Source organism: Nicotiana tabacum, chromosome 14, assembly GCF_000715075.1.
Source record: "Nicotiana tabacum cultivar K326 chromosome 14, ASM71507v2, whole genome shotgun sequence".
NCBI classification, from domain to species: domain Eukaryota; kingdom Viridiplantae; phylum Streptophyta; class Magnoliopsida; order Solanales; family Solanaceae; genus Nicotiana; species Nicotiana tabacum.
Genome location: NC_134093.1, coordinates 99548454 through 99560173, shown reverse-complemented (window position 1 = coordinate 99560173; position 11720 = coordinate 99548454).

Sequence of the window (11720 nt, the reverse complement as noted above, 5' to 3'; positions counted from 1 at the left end):
ACCCAACAGAACAAGGATCAATTCACTTATTACTTTTTTTCTGTTTCCGCCTCTAGATAGGCAGTGTATAAAGTTGAGCAGTATTGCTAACAAGTAACAAGAGTTTAAAGGAGCTCAAAGGAGTACGTTCTGTTGGTTCTCCACTGTTGAGAACTGAACTCGGTGAGCTTACCCACGTAACAGATTTTCCAGTTGTGGACTTCGGATCTAAGACATGGGTAGTGTTAAAAATCATGGCAAATTTTGAATTTCCCAATATCGTCTTTCACCCTTTCAAATATCAGAGGCGGATGCAACATTATAGCATCGTAAAAATAGCACGGACTAGTCAGTTTTCGGATTGATAATTGAAAAATAGTCATTATTTTGCTGCAACACGGATCGGTCCAACATAATATACCGGAGATTGGTGCATCTGTGTATGAACTTCCAGCATATTATGGTGGAACTCCAACACGCGAAAAATTCCAGCATAATTTACTGGAGATTGGAGTACCTGTGTATGAACTTCCAGCATATTATGCTGGACCGGTATATTATACTGGAACTCCAATATATTATGCTGGAATCCAGTATAATATACTGAAATATTTTTCGGATTTCGAACAATGTTTTCGTTCAGATTTATCTTTACATGAAAAGTGGCTAAATTTTGATTATTTTTGAAACTGTGGTTATTTTTCAATTACCACTTGTAAATCTGGCTATTTTTGAATTTCTCCCTATAGCATCGGGTTCATCTGAACCCAGTTGTTTCAACATGGTATAAGTTAATGCGTGAAAATTCACTTAGATTGCAACAAATAGTAGGATTGAACTCATAATTTTAAAAATTTAATTGGTAGAACTTTTAAAGGCTGAATTCATAAAATAAGTTTAGCTCATCCGCACTTTATTTATAAAAGTTTGGCTTTTACAAACTGACTATACAAAAGAATTTTTATACTATCAAATAAAATAATTGACCTATGATAAGTGAGATATCTGAAAAATAAGAACATGTTAAAATACATGGATGCTATAAAAATCCTTTATATTGCCAATAAAACTTAAATCTTATACATATTACAGATAATTCGGATACCAGAAAACCACTGTGTCTACAACTATGCTGCTGAAATAGAGACCATCAAGCTTGTTAAGAATGGTAATGATTTAGTGGTTAAAATATCATGGCTCGTAATCAATGAAGTGTCGTCAGCACCAACTAGTGGTGGCAAAATTGATAAAAGAAAGCTCATATTATCTATTAAAATGAGTCGGATAATGAACTTTTTAAAAATGAGTCAAATATGGATAAAAAATTATATTGTCCACTTAACCAATGGATAACTAATGGATTTAACTTTTACATTTGTGAAACTTTAAATTGGGGGTTCCTTAATTTTGGGAGACTAGGGATTCTCCCAAAAGTGATCATATTCAAGAAGTTATGGATAATTATATTATCCGTCATTAATCCATTTTTAACATATTTTTTTATCCGCATTAAATATGGCTTGGGTCGGATAATTTATCTGTTTTTGCATTACCCATTTTCGATCCATCTCATAACTGACCCGACCGGTCATTTGCCACCCCTAGCACCACATATGGTCCCTCAAATGATTTACATCCATCATTAATTTAGAGGTGGTAAATGAGTTGTTTGGGTTGAATTTGGGTTGGTCAAGATGGCTGCTCTAATAAATGGGTCAATGTCCAACCCAAAGTTTGCTTGGGTCAAGATAGGCCGGGTAAAGATTGGCTAAATAATGGGTAGTAGCTCAACCCCCAACTTGACCCAAATATTTACAATGTTATCAACTTTGCATTTATTCCATGTAAAAGGAAATTATAATATTTTCACAAATTGATTTGCCTGATATAAATATAAAAGTTGAAATAGAATAAGATAGCAAAATAAAAAAGCATAGGACTATTTTTACAGCTATTATCATCCTGCATAGGAATTTAGGCAGTACGAAATTGCTTATTTTATGAAAAATGAAGAATGAAAAGGTGTATTAAAACTTAGGCGGTAAAATATTAAAGTTTCATTTTGCAATATTAAAGCATGGTTCTGCACTTCTGGTATAAGCATGTGTTGACATGATGAAACAACTCAAAAGGAAAACTAAGCCGATGAAGTAAAATGAACCAAGAAATTGACTGTAAGAACAAAAAAAGTTCAAAACCTCTCCTTCATCTGCAAGTCATATAATAAAAAGAAGACAGGAACCTAAATTTCATGATTCAGTTAAGAGCCATCCTCTTGTCTTTCAAACATATTCTCACATGTATAGAGATAGGAATAACGCAGATGAACAATCTCTTGAACAATGTTAAAATGAAGCTGAGAAATAACACCTTGATAAGAGTTATTGTCCTTGAGACAATTTTATCCAAACATCAGTCAAACTAGTGAACTACTATAACAAGATTTTCTTTGAAACTAACAGAAAAAATACACTCATTTCATAGCTGACAACTACTAAGCAAATATTCAAGCCAACATCTTCTTCAACACAAACTTTTCCTTTTTCTCTTTCTAGCACCAAAGTTATCCTGACAAAGCATCACTCAACAGAAGTAAAATGAGAAATCACAATTTTGGAAGGTGTGGATAAATAGAGAACTTAAATATACAATCAAGTGAAAAATCTGAATCATACCAAGATTCAAACTTTTTGAAAGTGTAGCGACAATTTTCTCCACATCTATTGCATTGTCCTCCTCTTTAGAATTATTGCAAGCTAAAAATTAGAAAATTTAAAAAAATTATCAAACTATAAGAAAGTTCATAAAATAATATACACGTGATATTGATTATAATGTAACTTGATGCCCATAAAATTTAATCTATAGAACACAACTTAGCTTCTGCATTCTTCGGTAGAATAGAACTTTGGAATTTGCCAATAACTTGACCACCAACACTAAAAATCGACTCAGATGCAACTGTGCTGATAGGTATACTTAACAGGTCACGAGCCATCAATGAGAGTTCAGGATACTTACTCCTATTATCTTTCCAAAACGTAAGCACTTCAAAATTTTCATTTCCTTTGCTAACTAATACAAGCTCTTCCAAGTATAAATCTAACTGTGTCTTTTCTGAACTATACTCAGACAAACTTTCAAACATGTCAAATTCATCCATTTCGTCCATTATTCCATCATAGAATCCATGACTACTACTTCCAACAATTCCAACATCTGATATTTTCATGTATGCTTTAAACAACCTAAGCAAATTATCTTCAACAATCCTAACTTTTCATTGCAAGTCAAAGGATCAAGTTTTGAAAAGCAAAACTTTACCAATTTTAACTTATATCGAGGATCAAGGACGACTGCCATAGAAGCAATTTGATTGTAGTTGTCTTGCCAATATTTTGTAAACTCTTCTCCATTTCTATAGCCATCGCCTTGATAGTAGAATCCTCACTACCTGTCTCTTCCCTTATCAACATATTATTTTTTCAAACTTTATGAAAATATAAATTGGCGGTACGATAATGGCTCCCAGAAAATAGTGTAGTGATTTCATAAAAAGGCCTTATAAACTTAGTAATCATTTCAGCTTTAACTCGATCCTCATCTGAAGGGCAACATGTAAAATCTTTGCCAAGTATCTTGAAGTCTGAAAATGCTCAACGATAAGGAAAAGTTGTATCAAGCATCAACTATGTATAGTTCCACCTTGTAGACACATCTCGGGCGCACTTTTTCCGTCAACTTTAAACCAAGATTCTTGATCCACTCAATAAATTTTACAATCGTTGACTCAAAACCTTTAATATATCTTATACTTTCTCTAATGTAAAAAGTAACACTTTCTATTATTTTCAACCCCGCTTTAACAATCAAATTCTAAATATGATTTACACTCCTGATATGGACTAAGTGTCCATCACAAAAGAATCCATTAGCTTAAAATGCTAAAACAAGCAACACTACTAAAAAAAAAAAGAAGAGAAAGTTGATTACCAAAATCGACCGATGTTGGTCGGTGATTGACAAAAATCGACCGACAATCGACTGATTCGTGGAGGTCGGTAGAGCCAATCGACCGATTTTAATCGGTCAATTAAATTCCACAGACGACCAAAAAAGAAAAAAAAAACAAAAAATCGACCGAAGTCAGTCGATATTTTCAATTATATAATTAAAAAATACACCATCCGAGAATCGAACCGAGGTTTATACTGTAGGAGGATACTACTCTACCACTAGAACATTAGTTTATTTTGGTTTAAGACTTTTTTTATTTTATTTATACTCTTTAATTGCATTTTCGCGCGAAAATAATCGACCGATTTCGGCCGATTTTACTAAAAAAATAAAATTATGACCTAAATCGATCGTTTTTTTGAATATTAATTTTGATTTATTTTAAAGGAAAAACCGACCAAAGTTGATCGGTTTCTTGAAAAATAAATTTTGCGGAACGCAAAAATAATTTTCTGCATTTTTTGGCCAAAAACATTGATCGAGGTTGGTAGGTTTTGTAAATTTTTATTTTTTTTAAATATTTTAAACATCGACAGAAGTCGGTCGGTTGGCTGCGGTCGGCTTTGGCCGAATTTCTAATAGTGCAATCTACAACACTATCATTATAACTTGCATTATCTAAAGTTATAGAAAATATTTTCTTTTCAATTCCCTATTCTTTCAACAGATTAATCAACTTTGGACCCAAAATAGCACCACTGTGAGGAGGAGGCAATGATGAAATATTAGAACTCTCTTTTGTAAAATTCAATCCAAATCAACATAGTGTGCAGTAACACAAATATATTCATTTGATGTGATTGATGACCATTGTAACGATCCGACCGGTCGTTTTGAGCTCTTGCACTTCGCTTGATAGTTTACAGGCGTGAGTAGCTCCGTATGATATATTTTGACTTGTGTAAATCGTCGGTTTTGATTTTCAAGTTATTCGGGATTGATTTGGAAGAATGATTCTCAACTAGGGAGCTTTAAATTTGATTAGCATTTGACCTCGGATTAGAATTTTGATAATTTCAGTAGCTCCGTATGATGATTTTGGACTTAGGAGCGTGTCCAAAAAATTATTTGGAGATCCGTAGTGAAATTAGGCTTGAAATGACGAAAATTAAATTTTGGAAAGTTTGACCGAGGGGTTGACTTTTTGATATCGGGGTCGAAATACGATTCTGGAAATTAGAATAGGTCCGTAATATGAAATGTGACTTGTGTGCAAAATTTAAAGTCAATCGGACGAGATTTGATAGGTTTCGATATCAGTTGTGGAAGTTTGAAGTTCAAAGTTTATTAAGTTCGATTTAAGGTGCGATTCGTCGTTTTGATATTATTATGCATGATTTGAGGTCTCGAGTAGGTCCGTGTTATGTTATTGGACTTTCTGGTATATTCGTACGGAGTCCCGAGTGGCTCGGATGAGTTTCAGACGAGGTTTGGATCACTTTCGTTGCATAGTGCATTGCTGAAGGCTGCTGGTTCTAGTGTGATCACACCTGCGGCTGGTTTTGCGCAGGTGCGATGGCCGCAGAAGCGACAAAGGCGTTGCAGATGCAAGATGAGAGCTGGATGAGGAGGCCCGCAGAAGCGGAGAAAAGGGCGCAGGTGCGGATGCGCAGGTGCGTCGAGTGGAAGCGCATGTGCGAGAGTCTCCTCAGAAGCGGAATTTGATATCCGTAGGTGCGGGGGTTGCTGGGCAAGGCTATTTTTGCAGAAGCGTAGTTTTTACCACAGAAGCGGTGGTTGCAGATGCGACGAATTGTCCGCAAATGAGGAGTCGCTGGGCAGAATGTTATAAGTTCGAGGGTTTTGGTTCTTTCTTCATTTTGGGAGCTATGAAACTCGGATTGAGGCGATTCTTGATGCAATTTTCACCATATGAATTGAGGTAAGTATTCTTTACTCGATTTTGGTTATATTTCATGAATCTATCTTCGATTTTAGCTTTTGGTTGATGAATTTTAAAGAGAAAATTGGGGGGTTTTGGTCTAAAGTTTCATAATATGAATGTTTGAGTTTTGAACATCAAATTGGGGTCGGATTTGAATAAAACTAGTATGATTGGACTCGTAATTGAATGGGTTATTGAATTTTATAAATTTTGTCGAGTTCCGAGGTACGGGCCCGGGTTAGGATTTTGGCCCATTTTGGGCTTTTGATTCAAGAGTTGATCTTTTTCGATCGGGATTGGTTCCTTTAGTATTGTTTGATGTATTTGAGTTATTTTAGGTTAGTTTCGAGCCGTTCGGAGGTCGCTACACATGTGATGGCATCTTTGGAGCATCGCTTGGCTTGCTCGGCATTGGTGTTGGCTTGTTCGAGGTAAGTAACGCTTCTAATCTTGGAGCTGAGTGTATGAAACCTCGAAAATACGTGTTATGTGATTTGTGTGATGTGACGCACATGCTAGGTGACAGGCGTATGGGTGTGCACGATGTGAATTGGGACTTTGTTGCTTTTGTGGTACTGTATAGTGGCCCTATTTTGTTGATATCCGTATTTTTACCATGTGATAAAGTAATTGAGCTGTCAATCATGCTAGATATCATGTTTAGGCTTTATGCCGATACTGTTGGGACACGTAGTGGTCATTTCTTGCTGTTATTTCACCGATTTTATTGATATTTCATACTCAGTCATATTCATGCATTCATATCATATCTTAGTCTCAGTTGTTATTTATTGATATATCATATCATTGTTGTCGGGCTAGTTTCATGATATTGTGAGCCCGTGAATGAGACTGGAGAGATTGATGACTGAGTGAGGCCGAGAGCCTGATTATGAGTGACAGTTATGGGATCAGGCTGCATGCCGCAGCATGCTATATTGATTTATGCCTGGATCTGGCTTATGATAGCGCATGGGCTGTAGGAGCCCCTCGGCATGGGGCCGGATTGGCCTTCCTCGGTACTGAGTGACTGATGGTCAGTGATGTATATATATTCCGGGATAGATCTTCCCTGGGCCGTATGGGCCATATACAGTACCGAGTGGTTGAGCGTGATGAGTGAAAAGTGTGAGACAGTGAGATTGAGTACTCTGAGAATGTGGGTACATGATTCATCTCTGAGATACATGGCATTGACATGCACACATGACATACAAGCATAGAGATGCATTTTTCCTCATGATGTACGATATCACGTCATTCATGATTTTTTCCCACACATTGATATGTGGGCATAGAGAGGTATTTCACACTTGCTATTTGGAAAGAAAATGAAACATTTTATTTATTGTGGAAAGGATATTTGGAAAAATTATAGTTTTCAAACTTACTCATATTTTTGGCATTTTCGGTAAAAGATTTGGGTTTTCAGTAAGGTATTTGAAAAGCATGATTATTTTCTGGAACTGTGAACGAGCTGGGCATTTTACTTCTGAGATACATCTCTTATTACCTGTATTTTACTGTTATGAACTGTTGTGGAGTATTGGTATTGTACTCGACCTTGTGTTAGCTCGTCACTACTTTCAGCCTAAGGTTAGGTTTGTTACTTATTGAGTACATGGGGTCGGTTGTACTCATACTACACTTCTGCACCTTGCATGCAGATGTTGGTTGCTGATGTTGCTGTGTTCGATGAGAGCTGGATTGAAGATGTACCTGCATCCCGGTTGTAGCTGCCTCTTGTTCGTGGTAGCTTTAGATCTATAAAACTCTGTTTATGTACTTTTCAAACAGACTATGTATTTATTTTATTTCGGCTTTGTAAACTCTATTCTTAGAAGCTCATGATTTGTACTACCAGTTCTTGGGGAATGTATTAGATTCAGATATTTATTTACTTAATTGCTTTATTAAATTGTTATTAGAATTGGTTAGTGGTTAATTGGCTTACCTAGCGGGTTGGGTTAGGTGCCATCACGACTAGTCGGAATTTAGGCAGTGACAAGGTGGTATCAGAGCTCTAGGTTCATAGGTTCTACAAGTCATGAGCAAGTGTCTAGTAGAGTCTTGCGGATTGGTATGATGACGTCCATACCTATCTTCGAGAGGCTACAAGACATTTAGGACATACTTCCTATCTTTCTTTCCTTATCGTGCGACATTGATTCAGCTTGAAGCGTAACTTTTTGAATTCCTTCCACGCATTCATATGCGCACATGATCGCTCGGTATCGGCTGTGCGCTGACGGCTTATGATTCCATGGTTGAGGTGCGAGATGTGATTTTGGTGTGCTAATGATGGGCCAGTCTGGAGGACTTGAGGCCGAGTTTTGACTGTAGCTTGAGCACAGATATTTTGATTGTGTGAGCACGTGCTTTTGGACTTATACGTCCAATAGTGTCCCTATGAGTGGAATTTGTGGCTCGATGAGTGGTAGAATGACTATGTGGTGAGTATGATGTGACTGCGAGATGTGTTCAGATTGTTCGAATGTGACGAGAAGAGTTTACTTGAGATGTAGCAATGTCTATGGGGTGTTTGATTTCTGTCTTGATTTGGCGTATGATCTCGAGTTATGGGTGTGTTGAGGGATCTCTCATGTTGTTTAGTTGTGGAGTAAAGTAGATTCTCATGTCTTGTTGATGAGTTCAGAATCAAGAAGATTAAGTAATTGCGTAGTAGTCGTGACTGTGGAAGGGTATAAAGAGATGTCAGTTTGAGGCAGAGCAGGTGGGTCATCTCCTGCGAGGTGTCCTGAGGTTGTGTGGTCCTTATGATGTTTTGTAGAGTTCTCTTTTACCGGTGAATGATATATGTTGCAATTTGAGTTTGGATCGCTTGTGGAAGTTGGCTTGACTATTACAAGGGTGAATGCGATATTTGCAGATAATGTGAAGTATTAGATGGTTTGCGTTATAGGAGCTCAGGAAGGATTTGGTTGAATCTCACTGCGGTATTATGGCAGTAATAGAGTATGGGCATTGTGAGTTGTGTGTTTTGATCTATGGCTTTGAGCCAAGTGGGGGAGTCTGCTATCGACAAGTTGATTGCATGATTATGTGTTTTATTGGTTTCTGTTTGAGGTATACTGGCGAATCAGCTATGACTGCAGGGGTTGAGATTGAGGATGACTCGAGTAAGGGAATTTCTAGATACGGGTTGTATTACACTCTATGGGTATATGAGAATTATGGAATGATTGAGTGGTCAGTCATGAAAGATATAGTGTGCATGGAGTAGGAATTTGCTTGGTCGCGTTAAGGTGGGGTTACTCCTTTGGGTGTCGTCGTGCCAATGGGTCACCAGTTGTTTGGCCCGTTTGGGGTGGTGCAATTGAGATTTGAGCAGAGTGTATGACTCTCGAGAAGGTGCTAATGGATTCAAAAACGTGTAAGTGGCAATTGAAAATTTTTCGGATTCGTATATCGCTAGAATCAGTTATTTACATGTGGTGTCGGGACTTGCGGTAATTCTGTATGACTATGGATTCTACATTTCAGTATAAGAAAGGAAGGGGGACAATTTTAAGTTTACATAAGGTCTTTCAGAGTGGATGCCTCGGTTGTGGTGCTTTTGTGGTACTTAATAGGGCATTCAACGGCTTATGGGCCTTAGGGCATTGTGGTTCTATGCTAGGGTTTGTGGGGTGAGTTGTGGTTAAAGATCGTGGTGTTATAGCAAGGAGAAGTATCAATTTGAAGACAAATTCGGAAGGGACTCGGAGGCATAGGACAACTTGGTGGTAGGTTTGATTAGTATGGTAATGGATATGATCGTTCTTTGGGTGCTTATGATGTGGGGGTTTTCTACAGGTGCTTTGTGGCAATACTCTTGGGTTTGGTGACCTACGTGACTTGGTCGAGTTAGAGAGATTCCGTTCTGATGGCTTGATTATATGCAAATGGATGCCAAAGCATTCTCGAGGATTTCTACTACGGTTTGAGATGGATATTTCCTACCGGCCTGAGGAACATGTTGAGTATTGTGATTTTCTACCGGATGGGATCAAATGGAAGGCTTCTGGATGATCGGATATGTATTCTACTTGTGACCCAGAATGATTATGAGGTTCTCGTATTTTTCATATGATGGCATGATAGATGCAATGTGTTGTGTGGGATTAAGGTTTGTGTGTGTAAGGTCACAGTTTAGTTTTGAAAGGGAGATCATAAATTCTTAGAGGGCATGGATGATTTTTTTCGATGTTTAGATGAATGCTAACTATTTGGTATTGCGTGAGTAGAGTGTACATTTCAGAAGGCGCACTATGTTTTGAATCATAGATATTTCATAGGTATTGCGGCACTGTCCTGGTTGTTAGACTGCTAATATTCAAATTATTTCTATGTGGCACGGAAAAATTACGAAAATATTTCGAGTGGGATGATCGTGCATGAAGGATGTGATAGTCACTCGGGCAGTGGAGATTGGATCAGAAATGGTGATTCACGTGTTCTAGGGATTGGGAGACTGAGAGTTGTCAGGAGCAGATTATTTCATGGTTGCGGACTGTGAAGTCGTGGCCGAAGCTAGCCAGATAATAGTATGTATTATGACTTAGTCGTTGTGGATTTTTGAAGGGTTATTTATCTATTTGTGGGTGACTAGATTTGATTTGGGGGTCCATTGTTAGCCCAATTAGGATGTATATTCTACAACGAGTCGGATTGGTTAGCTCCATACTACTACTGTTGAGGGATGTGCCATTCGGTTGATGTTGAGCTTATTCGTGTCCTGAAATGATATGTGAGTTACTCTTCTATGCTACGAGGAGTTATGATTCATTGGTTATATTCTTTCGGGTTTTGTATGGCATTGTGTCATTTGCTTCTCCGTAGTAATGGTAATGTACTTTGGGTGCTTGATATCGAATTTCACGTGGTTATTGATTTTGAGCAGGGTGGCTCGAGGTATATAATATGGACCAGCATTTAAATGGGGTCACGCGTTGCAATAGAGTTATGTTAAGGTATGAACTTTGAGTTACAATCGTGTGATGGTTTTACGGCGTGTGATGGAATTTCAGCATTTCGTTGTGGCGGTACTTGTTAATCTTGCGGGACAGTTCTCTCATTTGAATCATTTTCCATGACTGAGTACATTTGAATTGTTGCGTATTGGCGCACGAACGGTACGGTTTGTGGCTCTGAGTTATATTTGTGTGGCATGTCTGTAGGATAGTTGTGTTTAATAATATAAGGTCATTGGACCTAGAATGGGTACTATCAGGTTTGATGTCGGTATATTTGGGAATATAATAGTGAAAGTCGGCTTAAAAAGTGATTATGGTTCTGGTTGGGGCGAGAGAGCTCCATGACTTGTTGATCTGATAAGGGGTTATGAGATTCTGCGTGTTTCTTTTATTATCAACAGTGTACGAAGGTTTTGGGATGAGGTTTGGCTTGATATGTGGTTTAATACTAGTACTTGGTTGGTTTGAAGTAGTTACTGCGGTCAGGAATGGTGCTACGAGCATGCGAGTTGTGTAATATGCTGGGTGATTATATCCGTGGTTATAGTTATAGCTCGATGCAGCTTGTTCAGACTCATAGAGTGTGTAAATGTAAGATTCATGTCTTGAAATTTTTTTTTGAAGGTTGGGAATTGAATTCCAAGGTTTTGGGGCTAAGGTTAAATTAAGGATTTTCAGTTGTATTGTGTTGTGAGGCCTATATGGAATATGGTGACGTGGGATCACCCCTGGGTACGTGCGTAGTAATATGGAATACTGATGTAATGGCTTGGAAACAACTCTTGGCACGTTCAAGGACGAATGTATGTTTAAGTGGGGGAGGATGTAACGACCCGACTGGTCGTTTTGAGCTCTTGCACTTC